The 24,350-nt window shown below is 47.0% G+C and overlaps 1 protein-coding gene across 1 annotated transcript in view; it reads right to left on the reverse strand.

Moving 5' to 3' along the window:
* TACR1 (tachykinin receptor 1) overlaps positions 1 to 24,350 on the reverse strand; it is a 1,856,788-nt gene that overhangs the window by 1,828,641 nt on the left and 3,797 nt on the right. The window lies entirely within an intron of this gene.

The following is a 24,350-nucleotide window of genomic DNA, read 5'->3' on the forward strand; positions in this document are numbered from 1 at the left end:
AGGGAAAACATGGCTTGGCAGTTCGGCTGGACTGTTCCCATGAGGCACAGGGTCAAGACAGATTTGCATATGGCCATGTCTGAACTGGGGTGGCTTGGTGAGCAAAATAACGATGGATTAAACCCAGATCTGTGACTGGGGGTGAATGTTTTGCCATTGTGCAACATTCCGTCCATCATCTTGTGTGTTTTGCTAGTCAGGCCTGTCACTACAGGGCCTGCGTGCACAGTTTCCTGCCACTTTGACTTGACATTTAAAACTAGTTGCCAAGCCTTAAACCCACCTTTTATTACACATAGGTCACTCCTAAGGTAGGCCCTAGGTAGCCTTATGGGTAGGGTGCTGTGTAGGTAAAAGGTAGGACATGTGCCTTTATGTATGGCATGCCCTGGTAGTGACAAACAACCTATTTCGTTTCTCACTGCTGTGAGGCCTACTCCTCGCATAGGCTAGCATTGGGAATGGCCTTATATATGTTTAAGTGGTAATTTCTGATCTGAAAGGAATAGCATTGCCATGTTTGGTATGTTTGAAATGATAGTGATAAATTCTGTTTACTGTTGTAGTTGGATCTACATTACTATTTTGGAAATTCCACTTATAGAAAGTGGGCATTTCTCTGTGTTTATGACTCTTTGTGCTTTGCAGCCTGCCACCAATCACTGTCTGGGTCAAGTGACAACTTCACTTTGTGCATACTTTCCAGAAAGCCATCACACAGGAAGGGTTTGTCGTGACAGGGTTACATCTGCATACTAATGGTCTTCCTGGGCTGGGAGAGAGAAAGGGTGTTCACACTGTAAAATTGTGTAGGCTGTGTCCTGCCCTCACACAAAGTGCTAATTTACCATCTACTGATGTCTGGTGCCAGGGCTGGGTTGAAAGGGGATTGTTGAACACTTATAAAGGTTCTTTTGAAGTTCAACCCTAAACAAAGACAATTTTGAGTATAAGTACAGGGGATCTGACCCCATGATTTTAGGCATTGGATGAAGCTAGTAACTAGACGCTGCTGGCTCGACCTGCACCTTGCCAGAGGACTAAAGTGCTGCCCGGAGGGATTGCTATTGGAACGCTTGTTTTGTTGTGCTGGCCTTCCTGCCTGTTAGGCTGCTGGAGAGACTGCCACTTCGCAAACTGCCTGTATGTGCTGTCCTGCTGCCTGTTGGTTGCTCTGGTTCCCCGCCAGTGCTCTCCAGGGACTATAGCATGCCCCCTCCCTGTTCCTGTGGGGGCTATTGAGGGGTCAGGAAGATCCCCTCTCACCACCACCCATCGGCCGTGGGATTCATGAGTCTGGCCACCAACGATCATTTTCACCAGTGCAAGTGAGCGCTTCTGTGTTCACAATATTCTGAGCCATCCTGAAGTGGGGGCACGCTCTCAAAGAAGTTACTCATCAGCGTGTGAGGTGTGCTTTGCTCCCTGCAACAAGCGCATGCGAGACACTGTGTTTCTACGAAAAGGAAGTCACTGTATAATGTTAAATACAGCATATTCTTGCCCTCTCAGGCAGTGCAGCAAGGAGTCTTGCTGCATTGCTTTGTATGAAAGTTTGATCAATCTGGGCCTGTATTTGTAGAGTCTTTGTATCAAGCTTATCTCTCGTGCATTTTAGTTGAACCTTGACCTAGATGGTCAACCCATCTGAGAGACGGACCCTATTTGCAAAGCAACCTGTCAAAGAAAGGGAATGTTGCCCATGTCACCTGGAATAGATAAATAATATTATTAATGATACACCTATCCACCCAGGATCACTTAACTTCCATGGAAAGCTAGCCATGATCCAGAACAGAATCCTTTGGGAATTAACAGGGGGAGCTTCCACCAAGAGCCGACAGTAAGGCAATAGTCAGTCGGTCAACATTCTCAGGGTCAAGTAAAAGGCTTTGCAAGTTTGTTTCAGGAGCCAGGCCCAGAACTACCTCCAAAGTGTTAACAGAATTGAGTTGTCTGGCATTAGTTGCTGGTTGTCCTGTGCTACTGGTCTGAAGGAAGGAGTTGATTTTAGTTGATATTAGAGGCATTAGGTAGCTTTGGTTATTTCTCAAGACTCTGCTAATTGCAACTCAAATGAAAAAAGGAAGGTCCCTCAGGGGCAGGTTTTAGTCCCCTGAAGCACTCATTCCCATCAATGTCGAAGGAAGATTCTGCCCGGTATTCAAGAAGGACCTAAAAACTGCACTCTCCATACAATTACCCAGTCTCTTGTAACTCACAGTGGTCCTTCCCTTAACCCCTTCGATGCTGGTGACGGAACCATTCCGTCATCAGACACGGTTGAGCTGTGCTGATGACGGAATGGTTCCATCATGACCACACCCATTATTATTAGGGCCCAGCACAGGGGGCAAATATCAGCAGCAGCGATGAGGTTAAGGGATCAGATCACTCTGTCCACATGCCTGCTTATTGGATCATAAAACATGCCTCTCCCTTGTCAGGGGAGTAAACCTAATACTCCCCTAACACAGTCTGCAATGATGCGCCTTTGCTTGAGAGCCCACCCATTGACAAGGAGCCACTCGCAGCTGCTGCAAATACTCCGTGGTGGGCGGTGGGGGGATGAGGGGATTTAATACGAATTTCTTTTTAAAAAGGCTTATCTTATTTTGCTGGCCGCCTCGCGCCTGGGTGCTCCTCTGCTCTTCTGCTGCTACTGCCAGACCCTGGGACAGACTCTGCATCCAATCCAGATGCTGCTCTCATGCTATGAGAGCAACGCTGGGATTGGCCAGAGTGGGCTCGTTGGACACGCGCTTAGGCACAAGGAGTCTGTGTCATTTCTTAACCCGGCTGTAGAATACAACTGAGTTGGAGAAACATAACTTTACAGGTCTGTTTGGCCAGCTTAAGATGGCCGGCCATACCGACATGCACCCTTACAGTGCCCACCACTCCTCTTCCTTGCTATGGCCTGTACCGGCTCCTCTCTACACATGCATGGCTCAGCCAGTCACTCAAAAAATGAAATGATAATAAAAAAAATTATTATCACGTTATTTTCAACTGCTGGCTTTGAGCTTTGGGGTGACACTCCTCCACCATTAAGGAGGAGCTGCTGCTGCAAGGAACCTGTCCACAGCCTTTCACTGGAGGGGACAGAACCTGTCCACACCCTTTCACTGAAAGGGACAGAACCTGTCCACAGCCTTTCACTGAAGGGGACAGAACATGTCCACAGCCTTTCACTGAAGGGGACAGAACCTGTCCACAGCCTTACATTGAAGGGGACAGAGACTTTGTGTTTAGCTATCAGACTGCACTGCCTAAGGGGGATATTTTACTTTCCAATCTAAGCACTGCTCTTGCGCAGTTGACAGCTGCTTGCAATTCTGCACTGCCAAAATCTGGTTCGGCTTGAAAGACTGCATTCTGGTATAGTTTAAGGGTGAGAGCTGACAGAGGTTTGGCAAAACCTGTTTAAGACTCTAGGTTCAGCGTGAGCCGTCATGTTTATCAACTCCCGGACAGATAGAAAATATAAAACAAACTTATCTGTGCCATTGGTGAGCATTGCAGCACCTGCGGAGGTCTAATGCTTGTCAATCTTGCACTGTGCATTCAGGGTGCAGCTCATTGTTCCTTTTTTGCCCCCAGGAATCCAGGAACCAATGGACCCCATTTAGAATTTCAGGAGAGCTTTAAGATGATACAAAGGGCCCCATTAGGATCACGGGCTGACTTTGTCCGCCTGCCACACTAACGGTAAACAGGATCGCCCGCCACAAGGGCGGGGGTCCCGTGGGGGCAATTAGGATGTGCCCGCCACAGAGGTGGGCGCATCCTACATTCCTGTCATTGTGAAGGGCGGTTCACTCAGCACCGCCCGCCACAATGCCAGGAAGGCATGTTGTGCACTACCATGCACAACATGGCAGGCACCGCGCGGTGCCTGCCATGCTGTGCATGGAACTACTGGGGGGTACCATAGGTACCCCCATGTGCACCCCCTACCCCCCAGAGTCCCTGGGGGCCCGCAACGGCCCCCCAATGTCAAACACTGCATGCCTTTCCGTGAAAAAGGCATGTCCCCGCCTGTATAGTAATATGGATGGCGGTGTCTAACAGACACCGCCACCATATTAAACCCTGTTTAACTGTTAACCCTGTCTTTCCATCCGCCGCGGTCCCCCCGCCATAGTAATATGACGGGGGTTATTGGGTGGCAGGCGGGTTAGGATCATGGGCGTATTTGCCACCGCCATGCGAGCGGTGGCGATCCGCCCGTGATCCTAATGGGACCCAAATTCTCTGCTGTCAGCAGCGGGTACTATGTGTCTTGCTTGTCTAGCCCCTGTATGGGTTGGGGTACAGACAGGACATCCTGCAGGGGGAGGAGGATAGTGCGCTAAGTCCTGGAGCCCCCATAAGTAGGGTGACCAGGCGTCCCGGATTTGCCAGGACGGTCCCAGTTTTTCACCAGCTGTCCGTGCAGATTTTGAGAAATTTACCTCATGTCCCGGTTTTTAGAGAGGGTCGGCTAAAATCGGGGGGAGGTGTTTTTTATGTTTAACAAGGTGGGGATAGATAGCAGTTGTTCTAAGAAAGCAATTTAATTCACAAGCTAGCTATTGGGTTTAAAAAATGCATCTTATGTATGTTCTTACTGCCTGTTTTGTAATTGTCTGCTGAGGAGCGCTGTCCTTCTGTGCGCTCGCTTCACGTAAAATTGTAGTCCTTCTTCTATTTTTGTGTAATGTCCCGGTTTTTTGCTTTAAAATTCTGGTCACCCTACCGATACGGCTTTGCATGTCTGTCAGGCACTTCCTATCATGTTGATTACGCTGATCTTGCTTCCGTCTGGAACCTTGGAATCCGTCCTGCCTTAGCTCCTTCTATCTCTGATGAATCACAGGAACAGACTCGCTTCAGGGCCGGCTCTAGGCATGTGCAAGCTGTGCACCTGCACAGGGCCACCAAACCCCAGGGGCCACCACGCCAATATATATCCTTAATATATTAATCCTCTGAGGATGGATACATATTTGCGTGGTGGCCCCTGGCAGGGATTTGGCGGCCTCCGGCTCTGTTCCACTTCTAAACTCCCTGACCCCCTCCTCTCTTTACTGGCCTGCGCGCCCCGCCCCGCCCGGACCCCCTCTTCCGGGCCCCCTACCTACGCTCCCTGCCCAGGGCCAGCATGAGCCTAGAGCCGGCCCTGCTCGCTTCACTCCCCACCTTCAAGACCCTTGACCGGCCATGGCCTGTCTCACACAGAACTGGAGTCTTCCTTCTTATCCCTTGCTCCACCAGGTAGTGTCCTTTGACCCCTTTGCAGCAGAGATTATTAGAGTTACTAGTTATGTTCATTGGCTGAAAGCTCGTTTTTTTTTTTACCATATGCAGCACTCTTTTTTTTCTTCCATTTCATGACTTCTTTTGGACCCTTATTCTCACCTGGAACTTTGCTCATTGGCCACTATTAGACAACATATACTTCCGAGCCATGTTGTCTGAACCTCGAAGACAAAGTGCAGTGAGTGCAAGTTAAAAATAATTTCACCTCTCACCACGGACATCAATGTAAACGCCCGCCCCCCACCCCTATCTCTCACACACACACACACACACACGAGATCGGGTATGAAGAGACAACAAAAATAACATTTAAAGAGAATGAAAACCAACACATTTTGAAATTGAAAGGAAGGAGCTAGAACATACCGGTGCGGGTAGAGATAAGAGGAAAGAGAAGTTTAAAGAGTGTGTGGATTAAGGCTTCGATACTGGATTGCAGAAGGCCAACTAAAATAGATGAAGGCGAACGTGAAGAAAGGAGTGATATGTATAAAAAGATAAGCTTGAGTCTCAGGAATCGATTGGAAGAAAGATAAGCAAAATAAAGTTTTAAGTTTGAAAAAGGCAAGAGCGAGAAATAGAGAAAGTGTGAGGTGAGGGATCTAGTGATTTGTGAAATACGAGGTCAAGACAACGACCTTCAAGGCTTTGGTCCTGAACTGCTCAGCTGAGCATCCAATGAACGTTCCAATTAAGATACGACATTTGCATCAAATCGCACAATATTTTTGCTGTGTGTTTTAGCATTTGCACGGCGAATGCAATGTGGACAAACACGACCGTCGATCGAGGCACATAACAAGACACGAAAAGAGATAATATCAAATTTAAGGTACAAAACTATGCATAACCACTGTAAGGTAAGATCAAATAAAGTGTAATGCATCACATTAGGAAGAACCAAGAAACCGTTGAAAATGTAATCCAAAAAATATCAATCATTAAAATTAAAAAACGTGGAATAGACAAAGAGCACTTCGGAACGCCCACAGTAAACTGATAACGGACAAAACCGAGTTTCTAAGCAGGGCACATGGGCGAGCTAGGCACAGGCCCAGGGCGACAATCTTCAGAGGGCGCACATAGCTGCCTGCTTTGAGGTCAAGTAAACAGCAACGCCACTCTCACTTGGTGCAAGCAATTCAATGTAATTGTACAAATTGTTCACGTGCTGCATACACTGTTTTAATACTTAGTCACCCACACTTCCGGTCATTACACACCAACAACCGCCCCAGCCCAAGCAAACAACTTGACACCAGCCTTATGGAGCTAAATTGAGGCTGATTCAGGTGGGTTGGGGGAATACGGTTCTAGAGATGTATGTCTTCAGATGCCAGCCGCTGCTCTGAGGTATTCAGCCAGGGACTGTATTAGCCAGGGACTGAACTGTGAACACAATATGGGTCCCCTGCAGCCTCATTTATCCACTACCTGCAGCGAGGACGCCAGATTTATTTCTGCCCAGGGGCACTCTCAAAGCAAGGGCCGGATCTGCCCCTAAGCTACTGAGGAATCTGCTCTAGCAAAACCAGCGGGAGAACGAGAGTTGGCGGCCAATCAGAAGCGGCCTCAGTGTAATCAATTACATAGGAGAGCTCTCTACATTGGATTAAACAACCAGTCATCTTTTAGTTCATGCTTTAAAGTGTTTTTTTATATGGATTTGATATTAAGGGCACTAGCGACTTTGATGAAAACTCCACAGTTGTTCCATGTATCCAACTGGGAGTAGCACATTTACAATCTGCTGTATAACATAGATTTCTGTTAGTTATTTAATTGCATCAGCTATGCTGGTGAACAAAAGTGGTAACTCATTTCTAATGTGACCACCTCTCCTCAGGTCATTAAAGACCCTGTTTCCGGCCCCAAGTTTTGTTATACGCTCTGGGTCTTGCAGTCTACTTTTGCTTCCATTGAACTAATTAGACTAATACACCTGAAATCAATGATTTTTCAGGACTGTGGAAGGTTTCTGAATGACTAAGAATAAGGTGGCCCCTCTACACATTATTGTTCAGATCACATCATATTGGCATGATGTATTTTCATTATGCTCTTTCTTTGTCTACCCATACTTAATTTTTTTTAATGCATGTGACTAAAAATATTTTAGTTGGCGCTATGTGTCTCAAACCGTGTAGTCACTAAAAATATATGAGAGTCAGTCCTTTATGTCATAGCACCCGGTCTCGCTGATCACCCCCTCTATTTTGTGCTTTCTTCCCCTTTAGTTATCCTTCAGGGAGCCACACAGAAGGTCAAATCTAAAGTAAGAAATCCATTAATTTAATATGGTTGTGGCGGCTGTGTCTTCCTACAAAGAAAGGGTATCCACTGGGCCCTTTCAAAAACTAAGGAAATTACTTAGGGTCTAGATAATTTATCAAGTAAGTATTACAGAATTCAAAGCTTCTCGTGGTGAGTGACATCCATCACTATTGTAAATGCATCCTCATCTTGGGACCCCAAGAGGGAGAGGGAGGCGGGAAGGAGGATGGGGAAATAGACAACTTGTGTCCCCACTAAAAGACTCTGGCTTCCTGCTTTATGGACTTACCTAAAGAAAGCCCCCTGGCTCTGTGCTTGAATGGTCAATAAGAGCCCAGAGAACAAGCTATATTGCCTCAGTGAACATCCAGCCATGTGATGATTCAGGAAAGTTACATTGGCAGCCTGCTTCGACTCACCTACTTGTTTACCACCCTCAAAGGGCATGAGCCATCAGAGTCAAAGACACCACCTCATACTAGATGTAAAGACACTGTCTGGGATAGTCCGGGCTAGTTTCCAGACCTAAGGAATAGCCATATTTTGCAGTAAAAGAAATGAAAAGAACAGCATTTTCTAAGGGTATACCCAGCAGAGGCCCTATTACATATAGGGTGCACATTCTCTGTTTGCACTATGGCGCACCTTCAAACTGGTGCGCTTTGCGCAAACAAGGAAAGTGCTCCATAGTATACTGAATGTGTTTCCCCCAGTGCAACCACAAACTCGTGTGGACTGGGGGAAGCACATTCAAGTGAAATATGGAGCAGCTTTGAAGCAGCCACTCCGTGTTTCATAGTACGGGCAACAACCAGCGGTTACAATGAGTGACTGCACCTGCCTGCAAGGAGATGTCTGGGGGTCCAGAGGACCCCTTGACCCCCTTCAGAGGGTTGCCATCAGGGGACACACTGATAGTGCGCCACCTTTTTTTTGGGGCCACAAACATAATACCCCATGGGCGCAGAGGCCAAGAGATTCCCTCATTTGCATGGGGTCATGCTTCCATGCATATGAGGGTACATCACCTCTTGATAGTACTGGCGCTACACGTGTTTCAGTGCTAACTGTATTACAGAAAGGACCGCACAAGCGCCTGCGGACCTTCTGTAATACAAAAGTACCTCAGGGCCCACACAGAGGACTTAAACACCCATTGCACCCATGAGCACTTCTGTGACACAGGCCTAGGTGAATGCACAGATTATTTAGGGTCATTTTAGGGCAACTAAGACCAGTAGACTTCTAACCAATTGAAACTGCCCTATCGGTTGAGGTGTGGCTTGATCACAACATGTGCAGACCTGAATCCTGTATATCAGAGTGTGAAAACAATGTGATCTATGAGCAGTTTGAGCTTGTGGTGACTACCTTGTGTACAGTGGAAATCTCCATATCCCAATGTCCGGAAAGCGATGTTGTGAGCTAAATGTCTGCTGGTTCTAATGAAAACTGTATTAAATAAAAGGATAACATGTTTGCACTTATTTACCACATGACCATATATGCATATTTCGTATAATTTAGAGCCTCGTCTGGGAAAAAGACGTAGCGCATGGGAGATGCATATTTTCTTAATATTTTCACAAATGACGATTCATGTGTCCAGTGGTGGCCATCTAGGCTCATGTGTGGTGGGCGGGGCATGCGAGGGAGGGGTGTTGTGCATAATAATTTAAAAAAACATGCTCTTCTCCCTCTCAAATGGAAGCACAGCCAGGCCCCACTGACCAATCACAACGCTGCAATGCAGAGTTGTGATTGGTAGGCACTCAGGCTCCCCTCATTGGTTTTCAGCGTCCTGGTTCAACGTTCAACCAGGGAATGGGGGCCTGTGCTTGTTTTCCACGCAGGCTCTAATGCAGCCTACATGGAGAACGGGGAAAGTGTGCCTGACTGGTCTGGGCGGCCCGAGAGGGCTGACCAAATAGTCATGGTGCGCTTAAGAGCGGGCCAACCAGTCCTTCCCAGCCCTGCTCCGAGAGCAGCCGGTGCACCTGCCCACAAAGCAGCACGTAGCATAAAATTATTATAACAAAGTTATTATCATTTTATGCTTCTTCTTTGCACTGCTTAAAAGGAGTGAGGCGACGCTCCTCTGCCTTATTGTAGGAGCCGCCACTGCATGTATCATCAATGAGGTCGGCAAAGAACCGTTAAGAATGAAGTACCAGGACAGTCCTTTAGCATTTTACTACCTGAACACGAATTGGGCTGTTTTAGGAGTGAGTGGTTCAGGAAATATCCATATTATAGCACTCAGGGGTTGCTTTAAGAGTAGCAATATGACGTTTTTACATTTCATATTTCATTAGAAATCACAAAGGACGTTACACGCAATTTTGAAAAATACTGAATTCTGTGTATTACACCAAGGTCCGTGCAATGGTGGCTTTGAGATATAAAGTACCTCTGTGATGGGTTCAGGCAGTTAGGGAGTTTAAGCCCCAATGGCTGGGAAATTCATGTGCTTTTTTTTCCGAGAATCGATAATCCACTTTTCCAGTAAATTTAGTGCCGAATTACATAAATGTTCACTAGCTAATGACAATTTTTCACTGACATTTAAATTGCACGGCCTCTACAGAATAAGACATTTGAACGGTGGTTTGCACCCTTTCATCGTTGCAACTATTAGTTTTCTGGGGTCCGACAGTGCAAAATATCAGTGCAACAATGACTTGCATGGGTGAAAATGATTGCAGTTTGGCCCGAGGGTGCTCTTTAATTGATATAGTATGGATTATTCGGAGGAAGTAGGGGCCAGTTCTTGTCTGAGCACCACCCATTTTCGAATTGTTCATTCCATGCTTTTATACAGCTGCATCTCACCAGCTTGAAATGCTAGGCTTCTTCAGGGCATTTATAACAGTGCATATGCATTAATGAACAATGTTTTTAACACTCAGTAGCACCCAGTCACATACTATGAGGTGATTGCATTCTTTCCAGGGCATTTAGTTTCTGCTGTAGTCACAAAAACATGGGTTGCCTCGCTAAAAGAATGAATGTAACTTTTACTCCTTGTACATTGACCCTTTTTCCAGTTGTAACTCTCAGCTGTTTTCTATCCTGAGAGTAGATTTACACCTAGGTGTAGAATTACATGTCTCCCCCCTCCCTTCAAATGAGGGGGTGGAGCATCCTACAGTAATATTTCCAAGTGTAAAGTTACTACTGGTAACTTTTCACCTGTTGGTGGAAGCCCTCTGCCACTGCTGTGGAGATATCCCAACAGGAAACTGCAGGGAAATGTAATTGTATTAAAGTGATGAGCAGAATGCTAGAATTCTCAGACACTGTTAGCTACTCTGGGTCACATTCCAGACCATCATTTCTTAGTTCCCTTTCTAACCTGCAAATAGACTTTGGCCCTGTTCCAAATGGCAATGTCCAACCCCAGAATACGTCCTCTCTGAACATGAATTAACACCATCATCTTGCCATCTACTACACCATTGATCCGAAGTTGGCTCATAGGATTGTAGTCAGTTTGCTCTCAAGTAGCAAAAAAGGGGTAGGCAAATTGCAATTTTGAAACATGTTAATTTGAACCACAAAAGTTTCATTTTCAACAGAAGCGGTAAACTCTTTTAAAAAGTAGTGTTATAACGGAGCCCTTTCCAGAGGTGTCACGCTGTGCCTTTTCCCGGCTGCTGGAAGTCCAGTGTAGGAATTTCCAGGCCAGGTAAAGGGAGTTAACACTATTATGTGGCAGCCATTCTGTCTCACCACTAGTACTAAAGTGAAAGGGGGAAACACTATTACCATTCACGTTGGACTGCAACAACAAAAAGTGATAAATGGAATGCTTGACCCACTAGACTGCATTCCAGTCCATTGTTTATCATCCACCATGCCACTCTGGACCAGGACCTGACTTATGCAAATAAGTACTGACCCTGCTCCTTATGGGAACAGCCGGACTGGAACTGCCAGGTGAGGCCCCCTTCAGAAGGAAATACAAGCAACCCCAGACGGGGTTTGACCTACTACACATGGCTCCTGTATTCACTGTGTCACTGGAACCAACTTACATCTGACTGATGAGCCACAATCAGGCCAAAACCAGTCTTGGGTTATTTTCCAATTTGGGGAGGACTTGGTTTGGCAGGTCCGGCTGGAATGGTCCTATCGGGGTCTAGGCGGATTTATTTATCGCTGGGGCCAAACCGACGTGGGATGTAAAGCAAAAGAGCAAAGTATTAGAATGTTACCTGAGTGATTGCCAGTGATTAGACTTATTGCAAGCATTTCACCTATCACTTTTTGTGTGTTTGACAAACTGTCTTAGGAGGCTAGGGCATGCCCGTATGTGGGTCCCATGCTCTTTGCCGTTTGGAACCAAGCTACACCTGACTGATGACTCTCAATCAAAGCGAAAGTGATCTTATGTTGCTTGTGTTCCAGTTCAGGGAGGACCTAGTGTGCCGGTTCAGACTTGACTGTTCCTACTGGAGAAAGATTATTGAGACTGATTTCCCTTGATTTCCCTACGACTTGGGTCCAAACTGAGGTGGCATGGCGGTCTTAACAACGATGGGTTTAAAGGGAAACAACACTTACAACACAACTTTTACAACGCACTACCTTTACAACAAAACTTTTACAATGCAACATCAATTACAACGCTTACCTTTACAACGCCACCATTACAATGCATGTCACTACAACGCATACCACTACAACGCATGTCATTACAACGCAGTCATTACAATGCATACCATTACAACGCATACCTACACTATCCAACACTTACCCCACTGTTGCACCCCCTGGAGTTACAATAGTAATTTTTACCCCTACACTATCCAACACTTACCATACATGCAATGTAATGGTATGCGTTGTAATGGTATGCGTTGTAAATGTAGTATGCGTTGCAGTGGAATGCGTTGTAAAGGTAGTTTCAAAGAATTTGTTGTAATGGCATGCATTGTAATGGAATGCGTTGTAATGGATGTTGCGGTGTAAAAAATGCGTTGTAAAGGTATGCGTTGTAAAAGTATGCGTTGTAACGACACACATCCGGGTTTAAATGCTACTCTGAGCGATTTTCAGTGGTTAGACATATTGCAAGCATTTCTCCCAACACCTTTTGTGTGCTTGATGTACCTTGCTAAGTGGCTACGGTATGCCCAGACATGGGCCCTGGACTCATTGGGTCACTGGAATCAAGCTGCACCTGACTGATGAGCCACAATCAGGGCAAAACTGGACTTGCGTTGCTTGCGTGCTGGTTATGGGAGGAGCTGGTGTGGCAGTTCAGGCTGAACTGTTCCTATTGGAGCAGGTTCAATGGTAGATTTGCATATGACTGGGTCCAAAAAGTTGTCTTGGTGGGAAAATGAACTCTCAGTTGGAATGCTACCAAAAGGATTGCCAGTGGTTAGACGTATTGCAAGCATTTCTCCCATCACCTTTTGTATGGTTGATGCAGGATAGCACAGTAGCACTGTGGGCTCTCTGCAAAGTGTTTCCACTCACATATGGAATTTAATGTTGTTTCTTGTATGTTGTGAGTAGATAACATGTAGCTGGTTGCCAGCGTAAACCATAAAAAAGCCAGTATATTCAATTTTTTGTGTAGAATCCTCTGTTTAGATCTATTGGTAGTTCCCTGGGAGGTCTTGCTATTTGTTTACTGATGCATTGCAAGGCTTATGTGTGCATTGGGTGTTTGTGTCTGACCATAGTATGAAGAACCGGAGGGTTGTGACCATTAGGTTTTTAGGGCTCGGCCTCCATCCCACGAAGTGGGTGTGGCCAGAGTCCTGTAGAGGGCAGTTCGCCGAGCTAACCTAGACATTCCAGAGAAGCGCGTGAATTTTGTTCATCATTATTGGTAGCTGCATGGCAATTGGCCATCGCATGGCTGTCTTTTTACAAGGCAGCACGCAATAGGCCATAGTTTGTGGAGTTTCCCTACTTCCTGCATATTCTGTTAGGAGACGCGCACCAGAAGGCTATAAGTTATCAATTACCAGCTGTCAGGGGGCCCGTATTTGAATCCAGATGTTGGGCGCGCGTGCATCATTCTTTGCTGTCTGCTCTCGGAAGCCTTGGAACTGTATATGGCAATCCTGGAGAGTGTGCATTTAGTGTCAGGACTGGATGATGCTGGGCGCGCATGCACTCCAGCCTCTCCTCCTGGGCCTCGGCTCGGCAGAGGTGCGTGCCTCAAAGGCTGCTCGGGAGTCTGCCGGGTCAGGCACAATATGTTTTTGTTGAAATCTGCAAGTTATGGAACAGGTTGCGGTTTGCGTGCAAGTACATTAACGGAAAGCGCCACTGGCGCGGAAGCAGAAAACAATGATGTGTCCATGAACAAAAGTGAAAACAAAGCAGTAAATAATGAGGCAGTGACGTGGTTGCTAGAAAGCAAAATCACTTGTTAGCAGTGTTTAATTTGTGCCATAATAAGTGCCAGGGCCCAAGATATTTCGGAGGAGGCCACTGCTGCTTGCCCTACTTCAGGCCACTGCCAGTGATGCCAAATACGAGAACCAACAGCACCTACTATCCAGTGTAGGACTTTAAAAAAACAAGTGTGTATACCCAGTCATGCATCTGCTCAGAGTGTGAGTGCAGAGTAGTGAGTGCAGAGTAGTGAGTGCAGAGTAGTGAGTGCAGAGTCGTGAGTGCAGAGTAGTGAGTGCAGAGTAGTGACTGCAGAGTAGCGAGTGCAGAGTAGTGAGTGCAGAGTAGTGAGTGCAGAGTGCAGAGTAGTGAGTGCAGAGTGCAGAGTAGTGAGTGCAGAGTAGTGAGTGCAGAGTAGTGAGTGCAGAGTTGTGAGTGCAGAGTAGTGAGTGCAGAGTAGTGAGTGCAGAGTGTGAGTGCAGAGTAGTGAGTGCAGAGTTGTGAGTGCAGAGTGGTGAGTGCCGAGTGCCTGTTCCAGAGAGAGCAAGATATGCTTGTACGCTTACAGGGTGCACTGACACACAGGAGCTAAAACAAAGAACAGCTGAACACGTGGGAGCTTCATTGAGGCAGCCGGCCCTCTGTGAAGGGAGCAGCAAGGAGGGGATGCCTCAACCAATCAAGCGCAGCTACTCACAACCTACTGTACGATTACAACACAGGCCGAAGGGCAGAGCTAGGTCTTTTTGCATTACGCAGGTTGAGCAGTGTGTGAGTGTGTAGGGTGAGCAGTGTGTGAGCTTGCAGGGTACACCTCCACAAAACTCACGCTATATACGGCTGAAAAATAGCACTAGGCGACGATAATGAAATTCAACAGTACTGCGAAAGCATGGCTTACATTACAAACAAAGTCTTGCAGTTGCCCATTGTAAATGACAATGCCATTTATTTAACGATTAAGCTATTGGCAATGTAAACGACAATGCCATTTATTTATGATTTAAAGAAATGTCATGAGCATTGCCAATAGCTCTACCTTTAATGATGCCGAGACCATTGCATTGTAAATGCTTGTTGTATTCTTGAAAGGAAACAGCTCACCATTGGCTGGTGTTGTGTCCACAGATCATCAAGTAAGGAATAACGACCAGCACATGTCGGACACTCTGTTCAACCCTCGTTGCTCACCGCGCGTCTTTATTTACAAATAGTCCCGCCCCCGTGTGTCACGACAGTGACCACATTAACACAGACAAGAGGGGGAGGTCCAATAAAATCCCTCAGGGCTACGGCTATAACGGTTTGCCCCACCAGGTATCACATCACACTCCTCCACAACCTGCAAACAAAACAAAAAGCAACACACAAAAACACCACCAATAAATGTACTAAAGAAAAACACACAAACTAAATAAGAAACAATATCCAGTGCATACAATCAGGTCAATACGTTATGTAGTTCTTCCATAATGGTTTGCCCCACCATGTAACACATCACAGCTGGCATGTCGGAGAGTTTGCTAACAGTAAGTGGTGCTGGTACATATTCGATTCTCTACCTTTCGCTAACTCATAAGTAGCAAATAAGAGATATTTGGGGGGCTAAGTGAAAGAAAAGAGAACAGTTGGGAGGAAAGAGTATACTTTGTGACTACCACCAACTCTGTCGCTTAGGTGAATCGGAATACAATTGTATTAGTAGTGGAAATTGTGTGTGCCTTTGAATCCAAGAACGCCTGGGGCACGCACCACATTAATAAGGCGTTGAGGATTTCTGGGGCCCTGGGCAAGTCATATATTGGGGCCCACTGTTTGGAATAATTTTACATTGCATTACTCATTTTGTGCAGTGAAGTTAGTGTAATGTCAATCAATATTTAAATATGTTACATTTCCAGAAACTGAATCGCACAAAAACAGCTCCTATATGTATTACCGGTGCCACAGAAAAAGTTATGATTACACTAGAGGCGGGGGAATTGAGATAGAGAAATATACTGAGGTGATAAAGAGAAAGATTGCCTACCCGGAGGGGTGGGGGCAAAAATGCTGGGGACCCTGTTGCTCAAGCCTTAAAACGTCTCTGCGTTATTTTCGGGAAATAGCATACTGGAAAAGAAAGTCTGTCTTGGGAACTGATGTTTATTGCTTCTCTGCCTCAGATGGTCTATACGCCGGTCTCTGTGTCCGAAAAAAGAGAAGGCGACACAAAGGTCAAAAGGATAAACTCTCCACAGCACCACTGAAAAAGGTCCGCGCGACAAACGACAGGCGCCTAAGCCATACGTCAAGGGCAACTGCCTTTAAAAAAGCTGTTTCAAAACAATTACTTGGAGGCAGAAAGAGTGTCTTAGACTCACATCTAGAATGAGTTGCCTTGTGGGCATACAAATAGCATTTCTGTGAAGCAAAAACAAAGTTTCGCACACACGTCTTGGCAGAGGGTGCCCCACGCTGTGCGCTGCGTCTTGCATGCAGTATGTGTTTTTAGGTCTCGCGACCTATCGATGCGCGCAAGCGCATCGAGCGTAGCGAGAATTCATGTGGCGAAAACATCTTCAAACCAAAGGGCTTTCAGCCCCGCGGTTTTCATGCAGTGCCCGTGTACATGCACGCGCATCGCATCCAAGCCCAGCCCAGTCCTCCCCTAGCAGCACTCCTCCCACGCCAGCAACTCCCCCCTCCCACACCAGCACCTCCCCTCTCTCGCATTCGCGCCATCCGGCTTCTCCTCCCCTAGCAGCACTCCTCCCACACCAGCATCTCCCCCCTCCCACACCAGCACCTCCCCTCTCTCGCATTCACGCCCACCCACCAGGCTCTCCCGCCCCCATCAGGCTTCCCTCCCAATCCGCCTGCCTCCCCTCGCGCATTCACGCTCCCCCACCAGGCTCTCCCGCCCCCATCCGGCTTCCCTCGTAATCTGCCTGCCTCCCCTCGCTCGCATTCCCGACCCAGGCTCTCCCGGCGGCTTTCGTTTTCCGCTTGATTGCCTTCCCTGCTGCTGCTCGCATCGCACTCTCTCCTCCCCCCTCCCTTTTCATCCGCTTTAATCAGGCTCATCTGCTGCTGCCATTCTCCCCTCCCTTCTCGTTGTATTTCCTTCTCGTATTTTCTTGTTTTCATTCCTGTTCGCCAATGCTACTTTGAATCCATTCTAAACAGGCAAAAGCACTTGTGTGTGTTTTAAAAGCATGCCATGGCTTCAATGTGCGATGGCATTGCACAGGCTTATAGCCACAAGTTGAACGTGTCACTTTACCTATCCCGGTACATTCAGTTTCTGAATTTAAGGGCAAATAAGTTACATGTTCTGGTTGTGGCTCCACACTAGTGTTAACATTCTTGACTTCAGACATGCAGTTAGTGGGAGACGGGTCCACAGCGCAAAAGTGATAATCTGTTCGTCTCTTTCATCATTGCTCAAGCAGTAAAGATGCTGACATAGGCTTTGATTACAGGCAGAATTCTTAAGATTACTCAGCAAGAAAGGGGCCACGAGACAGACCTGATCACCGGCGTTCATGTGCTCTTGGAAGACTCTCAGCGGCTCTGTCTCTCGTGCACACACGCACTTATCTCACAAGCACATTCCATTCTCTCTCTCTCTCGCTCCTCCTCCTCCATGGGGCCTCCTCCCATCCACTCCCTTTCTCTCTACTGTACTCCTCTTCGCACGCACTCACTACCCTCTCCCCTCCTCCGAAATCCGCTGCCAACTTCTACTCCACACAGCCTATTCTATTCCTTTCACCCCCTGCTCCCTTTCTTGGCACCGACATCCGCTGCGGGGTACCTCCCTTCGTACACACTATCACAGAATGTACTTCTCTTGAAGGGCAGCTCTTGACGCCTCTTGAACTCCGATGCCCAAAAAAGAAAAAAACATGTTTTTTAAACAATCCCAAAAGTTTGTCTGCCCTCTTTTTACTGTGTCCCTCACTGACTTTCACATTAAGTCCCCACCACATGTTATCCTTCCTGGCCCCACACTGATCACACTCCTGCCAGGTTAGCCCCGCCCTTTCGTATGTGTCTGGTCTGTTTCTGCACTCTCATGTTATTCAATGTTTCACCACACTCGCTGAATGTCTTGAGGGAGGCCAAAGATTGTTGACATTGTCATCCAATCCCTTTTCATGCGAGCCTGTAGGAATAACCGCACAGGCAGGGGTTCCAGCCCACAACAGCCCTCTCATCAGAACCTGCAAATCGCCTGCAGTCCTCTGGGAACCCACCCCCACAACAAATAGATCAAAGGCGTCCTCCCCCTGTGCGCCCGTGAGACCCCCGGCCATCTGCAGCCCTTTCTCTCTACTGTACTCCTCTTCGCACGCACTCACTACCCTCTCCCCTCCTCCGAAATCCGCTGCCAACTTCTACTCCACACAGCCTATTCTATTCTTTCCACCCCCTGCTCCCTTTCTTGGCACCGACATCCACTGCGGGGTACCTCCCTTCGTCCACACTATCACAGAATGTACTTCTCTTGAAGGGCAGCTCTTGACGCCTCTTGAACTCCGATGCCCAAAAAAGAAAAAAAAATGTTTTTTTAAACAATCCCAAAAGTTTGGTCTGCCCTATTTTTACTGTGTCCCTCACTGACTTTCACATTAAGTCCCCGCCACATGTTATCCTTCCTGGACCCACACTGATCACACTCCTGCCAGGTTAGCCCCGCCCTTTCGTATGTGTCTGGTCTGTTTCTGCACTCTCATGTTATTCAATGTTTCACCACACTCGCTGAATGTCTTGAGGGAGGCCAAAGATTGTTGACATTGTCATCCAACCCCTTTTCATGTGAGCCTGTAGGAATAACCGCACAGGCAGGTGTTCCAGCCCACAACAGCCCTCTCATCAGAACCTGCAAATCGCCTGCAGTCCTCTGGGAACCCACCCCCACAACAAATAAATCAAAGGCGTCCTCCCCTGTGCACCCGTGAGACCCCCCGGCCATCTGCAGGGCAGCACCGCTCAGATAAAGGCACAGCATGCAGAGTCACAGCAGCCAGTCAGCCTGTCTGAGACCCGGGGCCCTCCGTCTCCCTGTCTGCAGAGAGCTGCAGGCAGACGGGCCCTTTCACTCAGTCATCTGCTGGGACGCGCCGAGCAGCGCCTCGAAGGCCTGCTCGAGCTTGGCCTTGTGGTCTGGCGAGGGGCCAATTCCTCCCTCAGTTAGGAGTGGGCACAATCTTCTAGGAAGCTTTAAGACAGTTTCTATACATTGCGTGCCGCCTATACAAGGGAAGCTATCTCTCCAGCCTCATCATTCAGATGATTTAAGGGACAGTGTAAGACTGACCACAGTCAAACTACCTCCCCTGCGAGACTGCTGCTGTTCCCCACCCCGGATTACACACCATGGGCCATTCTCACCATACTCCATTCGCACTATACTCCATTCTCACCATCCTCCATTCTCGCCATACTCCATTCTCGCCATACTCCAATCTCGCCATACCCCAGCTCCTATAAAATCAGGCCAGGGTGAAATTCTGATCACACCACTGAAGTTAGCCAAATTCCCATTACTTGATTTGGTCTACTTTTTTAAGTAACGCAGCACCTCATATGGATAGATTGAAACCCTTAGGATGGTATTACTTGACATATTTGTCCACAGGCTCGTTTGCTTAAAAAATATCCCCTTAGATACTGTTAAGCAGAATGTTGCAATGTAGTCCGGGCCATTACTACAGTTTCTGTGTTAAATATTAAGGGACACCACCACATCACTCAGGGACACCATCACACCACTCAACAACACAACCACACCACTCAGGGACATCACCACACCACTCAGGGACACCACCACAACACTCAGGGACACCACCACATCACTCAGGGACACCACCACATCATCAGTCAGGGACACCACCACACTACTCAGGGACATCACCACACCACTCAGGGACACCACCACAACACTCAGGGACACCACCACATCACTCAGGGACACCACCACATCATCAGTCAGGGACACCACCACACTACTCAGGGACACCACCAAACTACTCAGGGACACCACCACACCACTCAGGGATACCAACACAGCACTCAGGGACACCACCGCAGACCTTAGGGACACCAACACAGCACTCAGGGAGACCACCACATCACTAATGTACACCACAAAATCAATCAAGGACACCACCACATCACTCAGGGACACCACCACACCACTCAGGGACACCACCACATCACTCTGGGACACCACCACATCACTCATGGACACCACCACATCACTCTGGGACACCACCACATCACTCTGGGACACCACCACATCACTCTGGGAATCCACCACATCACTCTAATACACCACCACATCACTCAGCACCATAACAGCATCACTCAGCACCACAACAGCACTGTCCTTGCTGGCTAACAACAAGCATTCCCATAGCCAATAGGACTCGCATTAGGAAAGTGTAAGCTATTGGCTTTGTAAATAACAATGCTATTAATTTATATATTTTCAATGCCAACACATATTAAAAAAATAATCGTCGTTTACAATACCAATAGCTCACACTTTCCTAATGCGAGACCTATTGGCAACGCCAGTGCTTGTTTTTTATTATTATTACTCGCTCTGCCCTCTTCCTTGTGTTCTTGGGCAGATGCATTCCTCGAAGATTAATGGTTTTCTACATGATAGCACATACTTTCATTGATTGAAGGCACGATGATCAGGCACAACATAATTAAGACACGCTATTAATTAATTTAAATGAAACTGAGACGGTTCCCTGGCCTTGGAGAGTGTGATGGTTTCCGTTCTTGATTGAAATGGCATCAGGCTGGAGTGGGTGAATGGTCTTCCTCTGGGGAGCAGTTCTGTGTCTGTTGGTTCATTCGTTCTGCTGCGGAGAGGCCCCCCCCCCCCAGCGGACGCGACCAAAAACGTCAATACTATGGGAAGGATTCGTAAATGTATGGATTTAGACCCAGTTCTAATAGTCCCACAAACTGCATTGCATTCCATGTGCAATTGCTCACCCAGTGATTGTGAATTGCGCAAGAGCTCACTTTGCATCCCATTCAGCTTTCTACACCTCGGAATGGGGTTGAATTACTAATCGTGTGTGTTATTCCCCATTCTGGCATCCGTAAGTAGAACAAGTGCATTAGCCCGCACGAATTGGGACTGCATTTACAATGAAAAACCATTCAGTCAAGAACTCACCCCCACACCCGATTTTACACAGTTGTACCTGGGTTTTAATGGTGATGTGGGTTCATCCAGGAGTTCGAGATTCATTTGGTAATAGTCAGGGCTTTAAGGGGGCCGGGTCCTGCCGGTGCTCGTACTGGCAGTTCTAAAAATCAGATGCTGAGATGGGTCCCTATAGGGCTTTCCATTTTTCCTCAATCCTCGGGGTGAAAAACATTCTTAACTCTGGAGCAGTACCACCGAGGACCGGTTCTAGGATTTTTGGTGCCCTCTGCAGAAGGGGAATGTGCGAGGCCCCTCTAATTTGCATAGACTTGCATAGATTTGATCCATTCGGGGTTGTATGCATCTGAATTGATGCTGCTGCTCCAGAAGCTGTAGCCCCTCCCCCTCAGTCACCTACAAGCACAGCTTAACAGCTCAAAAAGGGCTGGAGGTGTGAGGGTTGCTTATCTCCAGAAAGGTTAGGACTGCCAGGGAGCTTAACTACCGTGCACTAGTCTTTGCGCAGTACCTTAACGTGGGTCGGGGGAGGAGGCCTAATTGAAGGCCAACACTGAGGAAATGTGCCTTCTTGCAAGCGGGACTGCCCCCACCCCCGGGTTTGCCTTGCTACACCATAGCAGGGAGGCAAAGGTAGGGCCCCCCTCGGTGGTGGATTTGCAAGGTGGCATCTTTCATGCCGTGGCCTGACTGTTACGCATTGCTATGATGCCCCAAGTTGGAGGGCTGACTGCGGGGCCCTGGGCAGCGTCCCACACTGCCCACACCCAGCACCGGCCCTGGTACCCCCCTTAACTGCCTGTGATGTACCTTCGAAGAGACCCGTTGTAAGTCTTTCACAGTCTCATCATTTCAGAACTGAAGCATTTTCAATATTCTATACAACGATGCCATAGTTGTTATCTTATGCCACAACAACCATTGACAAAGCCAATAGTCCTGGCTTGTTGTAGGTGTAATTTTAATTGTTGTATTATATATCTGTATGCAATGACTGAAGTACAAAATACCAGTTGAGTGGCACAGTATGCAAAACATCGATTTTTAGCTTACCTGTTTAAAGCCATGCCCTTTAATTACATTGGCAATGCTCCTTTGGGAGAGCCCCTAGTTTATTAATCCCACTTAAAGCCCTGGTAATAGTACCCCATTGGAAATCTGAGCCTCACAGGATTAAAGCCACGCAAGGCACAAATCTGATTATTGCAGTTCACAAATTTAAGGGAATCAATATCATGTTCTACATTCTGTTGTGACTCACGAGTAAAGCAGGCATGTCATAATAGGCATGTACATTTCAATAATTCAAAATCATGTGGGTGTAAGAATGGAAAGAGTAGTGGGAAGTCCATGTAAAAGTAACAGAGTACCACATCTGCCAAACTTCCATCCTCCTGCCTCATTTAGAGATGCAACAAGATAAGACAGAGTGCTGAAATTTTCCAACCACTCACTCCCAGTCAAAAAATCTGGGTTTAGCCATCATACTTCTGCTCACTATGCCAGCCCAGTTTGGACCCAGCCATCTGCAAATCAGTCATGATCCTGCTCCCTATGGGAACAGTCCAGTCCGAACTGCCGGGCCAGGTCCTCCCTGGACCAGACACAAGCATCCTGGGACCAGTTTGGGGTTACCACCCCTCATCAGCCAGGCTATATTGAATCCAGAGGCACAGCGAGCAAGGGACCCACGTCTGAGCATACCCTTCACCACTTGTGACAAACATAGCAAACACAACAAGATGAAGGACAGAATGCTGAAAAGTTTCAACAATTCACCCGCAGTCAAAATATCTGGGCTTAATCCATCGATCATTTGCCCACCACACCACCCCAGTTTGGACCCAGCCATATGCAAATCAGTTATGACCCTGCTTCTCCTGGGAACAGTCCAGCCAGAACTGCCAGGACAGGTCCTCCCTGGACCTGAAACAAGCAGCCTGGGACGGGTTATGGGTTATCACCCCATATCAGCCAGGTTAGCTTGAATCCAGTGGCATGGAGAGCATGGGACCCATGTCTGAGCATAGCCTTGGCCACTGATGGTGAACTTAGTAAACACAACAGGATGATGGATGGAGTGCTGAAACTTTTCAATCACTCACCCCAGTGGGCAGACTGTAAGCTTTCAATCACTGAAGCTCCATTAGCTCCGTCAACTGAAAGTTTACTCCAATTGTCCGACACGGTAGGGGCTGTCGGAGTAAAGTCATCACCCACCCTCTTTATTTAGAGCAGATGGTGTGATGGGTTTTTTCTGTCCATGACAGTCAGGAAAAGTCTAGCGGTGAGGAACATGAAAACAATAATGCCCCCCCAACCTTGGGTCAAACCTTCCCAAGTGTGGAGGTCATTCTTTATTTTTGTTTTACAGAAAGAATCTCCCATTTTGGGAATTTGCCTGAAAAACAAGAAAATGTGAAAGTTTGGTGAACAGTCTTGAAAAATGATGGCGGTCATCCACCAAACTTGTTTCTACCATTATGGTAACCACTGCAGCAGAGATTCCCGTCTAGGTACAGCGATTATTTTGGATCAGTGGTCATCTCTAAATTTGATGGACAGGGTACTGTTGAGTCGGCAGACTTCATGTCCTCTGCCATCCAGATAGATGATATTTAATTTGTTAAACCAAAAAATGAGGTCGTCAAATGTACTCTCTATTTCCTTGACCATACCTCTTAAATTTCCTGATACGTATCCAATTTTGTAATTTCTATCAGAATTTACATGTGCCCAAGATACACACAGAATTTTGAGAAAGTTATTCAAACATTAAAAAAACTGACGTACATACATGACACGCTGTTCACGTTTACTTGGTGTGGGTTCAATCTGTCTTATTCCTGAAAAAAACTTTGTGAATTGGTCTAAACTGGGTTACTTCTGGACAAAGATGTCCATGTACACTCATAAGACCCACCTTTATAAAAACATTTTTTTTACGGACTACAAACAAAAGTGTGAACATTTTAAATTGCTCTAGTGAAGTCTTGCAAACATGGCAAACTTTGTAACAAGTGTAAAAACAAGGGGAGAGCGAGTGATAGAGCAAGGGGTACGTCCTGGTCCCCCGAAGGATACTAGACTTAAACAATGTGGACAGACCCACTATTTGTGTGTATTACAATCACTATGTGTGGTGAGAACATGGACCCATTAGGTGTTCTTAAAGACCCCTCACACATCAACTTAGATGGTGTCATGCTTCATCATTGGGGTCCCAACCGGG

This window comes from Lissotriton vulgaris, chromosome 11 (assembly GCF_964263255.1).
Source record: "Lissotriton vulgaris chromosome 11, aLisVul1.2, whole genome shotgun sequence".
Lineage (NCBI taxonomy): Eukaryota > Metazoa > Chordata > Amphibia > Caudata > Salamandridae > Lissotriton > Lissotriton vulgaris.